This window comes from Falco naumanni, chromosome 18 (assembly GCF_017639655.2).
Source record: "Falco naumanni isolate bFalNau1 chromosome 18, bFalNau1.pat, whole genome shotgun sequence".
Classification (NCBI taxonomy): Eukaryota; Metazoa; Chordata; class Aves; order Falconiformes; family Falconidae; genus Falco; species Falco naumanni.
The window spans coordinates 341,823-351,934 of record NC_054071.1 but is presented as its reverse complement, the minus strand read 5'-3'; the positions used below and the strand labels follow the sequence as shown (position 1 = coordinate 351,934).

Below are 10,112 nucleotides of genomic sequence, written 5' to 3'. Positions count from 1 at the left end.
CGGGCTCCCGGGGACCGGAGCGGCTGCGTTCCCCAGGGAGCCATGTTGGGTTCGGGCAGCCTGAGCCCTCCCGCTGGGGCCATGTTGGGGCCGGGCAGAGGCGCGCCGCCGGGTCCATGGAGTGATTGGGTGGAGGAAGGCGGTGAGTCCCCGTTGCTCTTGAGGCGGAGGCGGGGAGCGCCGCGCCTCCGGCTCCCGGCCCCCCTTCTGCTAAGGGGGGTGCCGCCGCCTGCCCTGTGCGCGGCCAGCTGGAGGGAGAGGCCGTTCCCGAGCCCTGGCGCCGCGCTGGGGCGGGCCGCCGCGGGGGCCTAGCAGGCCTGGGCGGGCCTCGCAGGGCTGCGCTGCGGCGGGCTCCTGGTCGGAGAGGCTGTTGGCGTTAGTTCATTCTTCCGCTCTCAAAATATCGTCGCGGGGCGTGTGTGTTTTGGGTGAAGCTTTTCCTGTGTATTTCTGTCACGGGCGAATATCAGCTGGTCGTGTCTCTTCCCTGAGCTGCTGAGGCGGCTCTGGCTGGCCGGGGGCTGCGGGGTGTGCCCCCCCCGGGGTCTGCCGTGCCCCCCTCCCTCCACCCACCCACCCCCGGGGGTCTGCCCTGCCCCCCTCCCCCGAGTCTGATCTGACCTGCCCGGTAGCTGGTTAAACATCATATATCAAAATGTTAATGTGATAAAGCAGTCTATGAGCACCAGTGGATTGCTTTATAAAAAGACCTGAAGAGATCAAACACAATGATTTCTTTTCAAACTATTGTTATCTTTAGGGATTATTACATTCTCAGGGCCTGATCCTATAATCCTCGTGAGTGTATGTCATCCTTAGTCATACAAGTAATACCACTTTTCTTATTCCAAATTGTTATTGCTTCTAGGTGTATCCAATCTCCTGTGAAATATTGAAAGGCAAATGTTCTGAAGAAGTTGAGATGAAATACCTCTGTTTTTGCCAAAGCACAGAGGAATGGGAAGCAGTGTGTGTGGTATGTGAAGTGGGAGTGTATGCATTGGTTGCAAATAAGTGTATGTTTGATCTAAAAATAGTACATATTAAGCCCATGAAAACTGTGGATGCATGATCAAGTCAGTAAGTTTGGTTATTTCAGTGAGCCAATTTGGAAACCTACTGAAAGGCAGCTGCAGGAGAAAACAATGCTGCACAAATGCATGAGTTTTTCCTACTTCATAAGAAAAAGAAAAGTCTGCCTGGAATTTTGTAGAATTTCAAATTGCAGTTAAGCCCAAATGTATTGCTAGGCTAACGAATGTTATGCTCTCAAGTTATTAGAATAACATGAAATGTTTAACTTAAGATAAATCTGGGATGAACTAAAGCATCGCCAAGAATGGCAAGAAGAATGGGAACAAAGAAAAGTAGTGCAGTATTCCCTGATGGAAAGAAAAGGGAGGAGTTGGTCCAAACACTTTGTAGTTGCTCGTCTCCCATGTATTTTCCGTGAGACAAAGCTCAGTCCTCACAAGAGTGAATGATTCTAATGCTGCAAACTGATGAAGGGCTTTAATGGAAACATGGGACAGTTACGAGCAATAAAAAAGATTTCAAAGAGCTTGTAGGTTGCAACTTCATCTTTTATTTTTTCTTGCATTAAATGGAATCTGCTTGTGGTAGAAAAATGACAATTAGCTTCAAGACGGGTTGTAACATAACACGTTCGGGCCTTGAAAATGTCTGAATTCAAGTGCAGATTTGCTTGAATAAAAAAGACTAAAGAATACAGGAACTGTGAAAAGTTACACACTTACTACATCCCATTGAAATAGTTGCCTGTTGGTGGTAGGTAAAGGATTCTCTATCAAAAACTCCGTGTTATGAGAGCTATAGTCCTTAATTGTATCAGGTAAAGAGAGTATTAATTAGAGCTTCTAGGTGTTACTGAAGCTTATGTCTGAAATAGGTTGTTAATGTTGATGCATGTTAGCAGCACTCACCACCACCAACAGGATGTTGGTAGGAAACCAGAGCAAACAGAAGTGGGTGGTGTTTAATAACTTTCCTAGAGGTGGCAGAACTTGAACAGAAGCCAGGAATCCAGTTCCCCATGCAGTTTTATAGTCTTCTGATAATTAAAATGGTAATGTGAAGTGTAATTCATCTGTTCAGTTTGAGCACTGAATTGATGTAATTCTAGAGTATCCATTGTGTGTGGAGGAAGGGGACAATGACAAGGGAAGATGGGCTTGTATTTGCTAAAACTGTCTCATGCTCTCATATAAGAGCAAAAACCAGACCATGTTATGACCACAGCACAGGTTGCAAGAACTTTTCTGTATGTGTGTATATACCAGTAGAACAGACTGCAAGGATTTAACTTGCTGCTGCTATGCTGCAGTTCAAAATCCAGCCCAATCTTAGACTTATAGCAGAAATAAAAACCTGTTTTTTTCATTAACTTGTACAGTCCTTCACATACAGCCCTTGGCCATGGCCAGTGCTTGGTACTGAAGAAGCTCCGGCCCTGGTGTTCATTGGAGCTGAAACTGCAGCTCTGTTCTAGGGAAAAACACAAAAGGGAGGTGAAAGTGGAGGCCTGCGTGTGCTGGCAGGTGCTTTCCGTATTGGCATCGCCACTAGATGTCAGTGCATGAAACAGCTGTTTCACCCTGAGCAAGCTCCCGAAATTGGGAATTGGCTTGGAAAGGGAGGGGGTGATTTCTTCAGGGTGCAAAACTGGTGTAGGATCTCCACTGGGTTAAGCTCCCTTTAATAAGTTTCTTAAGACAGACTTGCAGTTTAACTCTTGTCAGTATTTTCTAAGTAGGAAATGAGGAATTTCCTGATACTACATTAGAAGAAAGTTTAGCAAATGCCCGATGACTTGAAATGTCACGTTAAATCACACAACAGTGATGTTTGTTTTTTAAATCCTAGGTTATTTAATATATATATATAGGTTGCAGATTGCCACTGATGTCAGCAGAGTTAGCTGCCTGAAATCTCTTGGCCCTGAAGATCTCACTAAATCTATTGAAATCTCTCTAGGCCTTTAGCCTCACTAAATGTCTTTGGAGCCTGGGCTTAGGTACATTCACTGTTGTATTAAAAAAAAAAAAAAAGTATCTCTTGCTGAATCTTAGAAAATACAGGCAATTAAAAGGGAATTTTCATTAAATCCAATCTCCGTAAACAGGTGCAAGCATCAGTAGGTTGAAATTAGGTTTAAAACTATAATCTGCCTTGGTTCCCACTAGTTCTGGAGACAGTGGTATTAAGTGAGCTGCCTGCAGGATCTGTAATATAGCTATCACTCATATTAGTGATAATATAAAGTGGGCTTGCTTATGTAGGAATTGTGATGAAGCAGAATAAATGCTTGTAAAATACTTCAAAGCATTCAATTTAATTACTTTGTGTGTTACTTGGTATAATGCATTCCTACAGAGTTGCTTTACCTACTTAAGTGTGTTTTAAAGCAAGTGAGAGAAATGCTATGTAATGAAAATATACCGTAAAAATATCTGAAGTGCTATACTTGAATAAATCTTATTTGCTTTTAGGTGTCTTCTCAGTCCGTATCATCTCAGTCTAGTCTTGGGGACTAGAGTTACAGAAAGACTAGGATAATGATAAAGTGGTGCAAATATCCAGGGCACTGTTACACTGATAGGAAGATCCAGGACTGCTGCTGCTCTTACTTTCATACTTTCAGAAGGTGAGTAGAAGTGGCTTCCCTCTTGGGTTTGGGTTCCAGCTATATATTTTAAAATGTTTGAGTTTTAGATGTTGTAAGTCTGGGCAACAGAGCTGCATCAGAGAACCTCTTGACTTCTAACCCAATTTGATGTGTCTTAAAGACCTTTTTGGGAGTGGGTCGCCGTCTGTCACAAGGGCACTTTTACTATAGAATAACTGAGGGCTAGCTGCTGTTTGCTGCCTGTATTTTTGGACTGGGCCTGAGCAACCTGATCTGCATCAGCCTGGCTTTGAGCAGGGGTTGGAGCCTAAATTTTTCTGTCACTAGCTGAGAAGCTTGAACCTGGTTCTTGATAAAGTATAGTCAGCCATGTGTAAACTGGTTAAGTGTGAGTATGTATATACAAATTGTAGAAGGTACAAGGCACAGAATGTGATGTGGTAGAAAATCTGCTGTGGAACGTGGTCTAACAACAAGCTTGGCCCTAGGTATTTTTGCGTCTTTACTTCTGTTTACAGCTGAAGATGCCAGCTCTCTAGTGGGCTTTGGTATGCTTCAGAAACAAACTCAACAGTAACGAATGTACTCAACTGAGACAATCATAGTGTTGAAGCAGGTATAGCCTGTGGGATTTATTAGCAGATTGGCATAGTATTTTTTTACTTTTGCATTAAAAAAATAACATTCATCAGCTGTTGCGTATCAGGAGGCCTTCAGTTTGAAAAGGATTTGTTTGCATACAGTTCAGCAGGCAGGTTGGGTGTGGTGGTGTCTGTTTTGTTTTTTGTTTTTTAAAGCCTGAAGCTGGTTTAGATCTGAATGGATGCTGACTTGTATAAATAGTCACAGACACCCCTGTATGGAGAACTGTAGCCATGTCCTATGCATTGATCTGAAGGTCTTGCAGAACACATCTAGCTGTAGATGGACAAGGGTGTTTCAGTAAACTTGAACGGAATCCATGCTCGCGCTCTTTCCCTGGGGCTCTGGCACACAGACATCTGAGCGGAACCTGTGTTTTCTGGCATTGGGAACAAGGTCAGTCCCATTTGGCCTACATTTTTTTTTTTTAAATTGTAATGGAAAAAAGACCTAGTCTGACTTTTGCTGAAAGCAGAAGTTTTTCACTTAGTTACAGCTGAATATAGCCACACTTCCTGGTTCCCTCCCCTCCTCCCTCCCTCCCTTGGGTCTCATAGTATAATCTAATTATTAAATAGTTGCAATAAAAAAGTACATTTTGCCCTGGTAGAACTAAAGCCTATTGATAGACCAGATATTTTTATGCCATCCCTGTGCTGTTCCTGCTAAAATGGCTTATTTTTTGGGTTCTCTTGTCTGCTTTTGGATTTGTGATCTGCTCCTTTAATACATTCCTTCCAGTCTAGGCAGTGCTCTCCAACTGCCTGGCAGTGATCTTAATGCCTTGCCTCCTAATCAATCAAGTCCACTGTATACTTCCTTGAAGGAAAACTCTGTTCATGTTGTTTAGCCCAATGACACAGACTTTTGCAGGTTTAAGAAACATTTGTCACAAAAGGTGACACTGACGTGGGAAGTGAAGGTGAAACTTTATCCTGTTTGGCATTTCTGAGCCCATCCTCTGGGCAGTTCTTTTTCATAAGACTGACTGTGGTGCTGTGGGCAACTAGCCATAGACTTTGTAGCTTAGTTTCCAGCTGGCATTGGATATCTTGGTTGGGGATATAAAAAACAAGTTATATGTGAGTATAGTAGGGACAGAATTTGTCTTTGCTTGCTCCACTAATTAAAGAGTGGTCCCTAATCATCATAGTCTGTGCCCCAGGTAATTGCCTGCGGTAGTGGAGATAGAGGGATGATTTAGGATGTGCCTGCTATTTAGATTCAAAGTGAAAATAGGAAGCGGGTAACAAACCAAGTGGCACCCCAGACTAAAGGGTGGAGTATACTTGAAGGCTCAGCCAAAGGTCAAGAAAGTAAGCAGTCTTAAGATAAGGAGCAAGAGAAAATTGTACTAAGACAGGGTGGAAGTAAAAACCAGAGCTAGGCAAAATGATTTTTATCAGCCTACTACCAGTTTGGTACACTGAACGACACCATTGCTGGGATGGTATGGCTTACTCTGATATCAGACGTGCATCAATTTGGCAGCTTCTCTGTTTAGGCAGGTTTATCTTTCTATTAGTTTCTTAGGATACTGATTAGCTCTGTGCTTTAACACTGAAGGAGCCAAAACAGAGTGCAAACTGACAATCCAGAACGGATGGAGAATGGGAGGATATATCTGGAGGAAGCATATCGCAACGTGGAAGCAGTAGCTTTTACACCAGTTTGTAACATGTGATATGATCACTGTCCTGTATAGCTCTAATTAGGAAAAAACATATTGTCCTGAAGAAAATTTTCAGATAAGTAAAGATTGGGGTGAGTAATGTTATTGCTTTCTGGGGTCTTGTGTCCTGTTAGAAGTGCACTGCTGCAAAATGGCTGTTCCTAGGATAAGGTTTATGTGCCAGCTGGAACTGCTGATTTCCTTTGAAACTCCTGTTTTTGTAATTATTCATGGCAAAGAAAAAAGTTTCTTCCCATATGAACTTCTGGCTTGCTGAGCTCTGAGGTGAGCCAAGTAGGTTATTTTCTTCAGCGTCTGCATTTTTTCCTAATTACATTGTGCCAGTTGTTACCACAGCTTTATTTACCATTGCTACCAAATTTGTAAGTTCCATGTACTGGAAAAGTTCAGCAGCGCTTCTTGGGGATCATGTCTTGGGACTGCCTTGTATCTATGAGGGAATAACATTCTTGTGCCAAATACAGCCCTTTATGTAAACTTTTTTCTGTATCACACTTTTAACAGTTTCTAATCTAATTTGGTTTCAGGAAATGGAAGGGTACTGCTGTGTGACTGAGCTGCCATGCTTTGCCAGACAGTAGCTGATGGGTGAACTAGAGCTCTAATTGCTGACACTCTTCTGTGCAAACAGGCAAAGCTGTGGTTTCTCAGTCCTGAAATGTAAAGCTTCCTTTAAGGCACGTTGTCCTAAGCATGCTGTTATTCCTTAATGGGAAATGTTTTACACCTGATGCAGGCTGGTTTATTCTGGGAAATCTTACGAGGTGACTAGATGCTGGCTAACTCCTGAAGCCAAGTGGTTAGGCCTGGGAGGAGAAACAAGATCATCTCTTAGGATGTGGGATGTGCCAGCACAGATCACAAGTCCTGGTGTCCCCTAGATGTGTTATGTCTTCTTGCAGGCAACTTTTGTGTGTCACTTTGAACAGTCAAGTGCCAGCTTCTGTGTAAATGCACAGCCTGGCACAAAGCAGGGGATAGCCCTGAACACCATCAGCACTAATGGTGGTATAAAATAAAATGGGAAATCATGTACCCAACCTTCTGCAAGTGTATGATGAAAAGATCCTAAAGCAGGTAATAAACTTCATCCCTGTTGCATCTGTTTTCCAGCAGGAGAAGCTACAGGGTCACAGCAGTGAGGTGATCAGATGGCTCTTATAGTGGGTAGAAGGAACCCAGGCAGCCGTGGAGGATGTTGCAGCAGCAGGTATGAGATACGCTCTGTTATAGCTGTAGTTTTGAGTCCCTTGCCTGTTTGGTACTTGATTGACTTGCTCTCCTTGGTCTGCTTGTATTAATTTGCATGCTCTATTACCATGTTGGCAGTGCTGGACATCAGTGATTACTTTCAAGTGTACTCTTTCTTTCTGTTATATTGATGATTCATACTATTAGGAGCCTTTCCATGACTTGGTTAAAATGATCCATTTCATAATGTCTCCTTACTCTTAGCAGGGTTTGTGCTGTGTTCCCAAAACTCCCACTGTTTGCACTGCAAGCATGACCAGACTGTGAAATAGCTTGGCTGGTCTGGTGAATAATCTGTTAGTCTCTTTTAATAAACTGCAGTTTTATTTATCTTGCTGCTCTTTAGAGCTTTTCATCTCAAAACATTTGAGTGCAGAAACTGTCCAGTAGTGAAGTGCAGCCATCTCTCCTGGGGATAAGAGTGGGAGGCAGACAGGCAGGCATTTTACTCCACAGTTCAGAGTGAGAGGAATTTTGTTCAAGGACAATGAGGGAAAGCTTAGCTTGTATGCTGAATGACCCTTTGATCTTCCACGTTCATGCTCAGCTGATCAGGACTTTAAATCTAAGCTCTGTCTCCCTCCTACCCATAGCAAACAGCCAGAAATATAATCGCATTTGGGACTTGAGCGCTGGACCAGAATGACAAGACTGCAGTGGCAACTCTTCAGCCTGACATGTTTCCTATTTCCTGTCACTTCATCAAGTGACATAAAGCTAAAGAATGGTGGGCAGCAGTTCTGGGATGTGTAGTAGGGTGTACTCGGAGGAGTCTCATGGGGAAGGGAAGGCCTGGCCTGTTACACAGAGATACTCTTCTGCATGCTGCTGGTAAATACTGAGGAACTGGACAGTGCTATTAAGTGTTAAAAGGTGACTTTCTGGAACACGTCTGGAATAGGTCTGTCCATAGCCGTGAGATGCATTTGATAATTCTGAAGCTTTGTGGTGTTTGCTAATTGTAATGAAATGGCTGGCTTTCTGAGGCTCTGAAAACTGAGAATAGTTAACTGGTGGTGTGGTAGGTCAGGTCTCCTTCTGTGCAAGGAGAGAAGGCTACAGAAGCTGCTGTGGCAGAGGCAATGGAAACAAGCAGGCAGAGTATGATAAGAAGTTGGATCCTTGACCTGCAGCCCTCAAGCAGTTGTAAAAGATTGTGTTACTTCTGCTACTATGCAGCACAGAATTAGGAACCTTAATTACGGGGAGATGACCGCATTGCGTAGGCTGGAGTGTAGCCTGTGGGAATGTAGGAACTTTAATTTTATAACACTTACTCTGTGGTGTGTGTCTTTGGGGAAGGATACAGAAAGGCCCATTTTTGTTGCAAATAAACTTGGCTGGCTGATAATGTGCAACTCATCTGAGCTAGAATGGCTGTAGCCCATTTGATAGGGAACAGCTGGTGCTTTCTTGCCTCTTCCTACATACTAAAGCAAAATGTGGGTATTTTTTAAGCCTTGAGCGAAGCCTTTGGTGAAAACAAAACTTGGGCTTGAGATAGAGTGGCACTTAGCCTAGTTGTGCCAAACCACTTTGTGGCTTGTTTGGTTTTTTTAATTCAGTATTCCTTGCTGTATTTGTAGCATGAGATACGGTGAGAACTATCAAAGGCACAGCTGTGTGACCTCGTTTATGCTAAAACAGAACAGCACAGAGGAGTGAGCATTTTTAATTTGTCCAGCTGTGCGTGTTGGGTTCAAATTGCAGTGCCTTAAAAAGACACTGTGGCAGAGAAACTGAAAGGTGAATTTGAATTTCTAGGTTGGAAGGACTGACTGAAGGGTTGCTAGAAAAGTCGAGCTACCAGTCTGTCAGTGGAAGAAGAATATGTTCAAAACTCCTCTATGTAGCATTTAGAACTATTTTTCATTGCAATTTTATATTCTTCTGAACAGCTGCACGTTGGTAGTTCCCTCTCTGTTCCTATACATTTGATTTTCTATTTCTTTGCTAATAGTTACTACGGACCTTGGGAAAGAAATATTTTTAGGAAGAGTGTCTTTGACTTGAAGAAATGTCTGTATACAGAGTAGGCAGTGAGGTTTCAAAGATCAGCTAGGTATAGTTTTACCTTGTTGCTGCAGCAGGAGCTGGGATAGGAAGAACTGTTAGGAGAACACCACTTGTTTGTTGAGTTTCAAACTTAATTTTAGGTTGTAAGATTGAGAGAAATACTTGATCTGTCTTCTGAGGAATGCTGTTAACTCTCAGAAATGCTCCCTAACACTGCTGCTGTTCTGGAATGTTCCCCTACCTTAGGACAGGCCTGAGCAGAGGTCATTGTGCCTCCCTGTGTGACTGACCTTATCAGAGATTGTGCAGCACTTCTTGCTAGAAGAGATAGGGATGATTAGTTTGATGGGTGGCATTTTGTTTTTTTACTAAGATCTAATAACCAAAGCTGTGGTTTCTGTTGCATCTTTGCTTCCATCAGGAGGTACGTTCTGTCACTGCAGTATTGTAATATATGCCACCTCTTACCCACCCCACCCCCTGGTTTTTCTAGAAGCAAGAAGATGGCACTGTCTAGTTTACCATCTGTTGCCTGATTACATGCAAACAGAAACAGCCGTCCTTGTGAGTGGAGAGATACAGGAAGAGGATGGGGAGTGCTGCTTTGCTGTGATAGCCACTGGGGAGACCAACTGTCTGCTGCAGTCATAGCCTCTCCTCTCCAGAGAGGCTGGCACGAAGCCTGGGCTACTTTGCTACCTCATGCCTTTCCCCCCTGTTCTTAGCTAGCTGTGCCATGGCTTCCCAGGCTCCTGGGTTAGCTAGATCAGCCCTACCTTTTCCACTTGGACAGATGCTTCCTTTCTCTAAACCCACATAACTGCATCCATCTGGAGGTAGAATGTAGGCCTGGACCCGTAGCAG

The 10,112-nt window shown here is 43.4% G+C and overlaps 1 protein-coding gene across 4 annotated transcripts in view; it reads left to right on the top strand.

Moving 5' to 3' along the window:
- The first annotated feature begins 31 nt into the window (after window positions 1–31).
- Window positions 32–10,112, top strand: part of FAM117A (family with sequence similarity 117 member A) — a 32,205-nt gene continuing 22,124 nt past the window's right edge. For 2 of the 4 annotated variants that reach the window (XM_040617588.1, XM_040617587.1), the window contains exons 1-4: window positions 32–142; window positions 869–976; window positions 3,510–3,664; window positions 7,095–7,191. The gene's annotated coding sequence lies outside the window, so the exon portion shown is untranslated. The remainder of the gene's footprint in view (window positions 143–868; window positions 977–3,509; window positions 3,665–7,094; window positions 7,192–10,112) is intronic. The other 2 variants (XM_040617589.1, XM_040617590.1) reach the window with 2 other exon arrangements.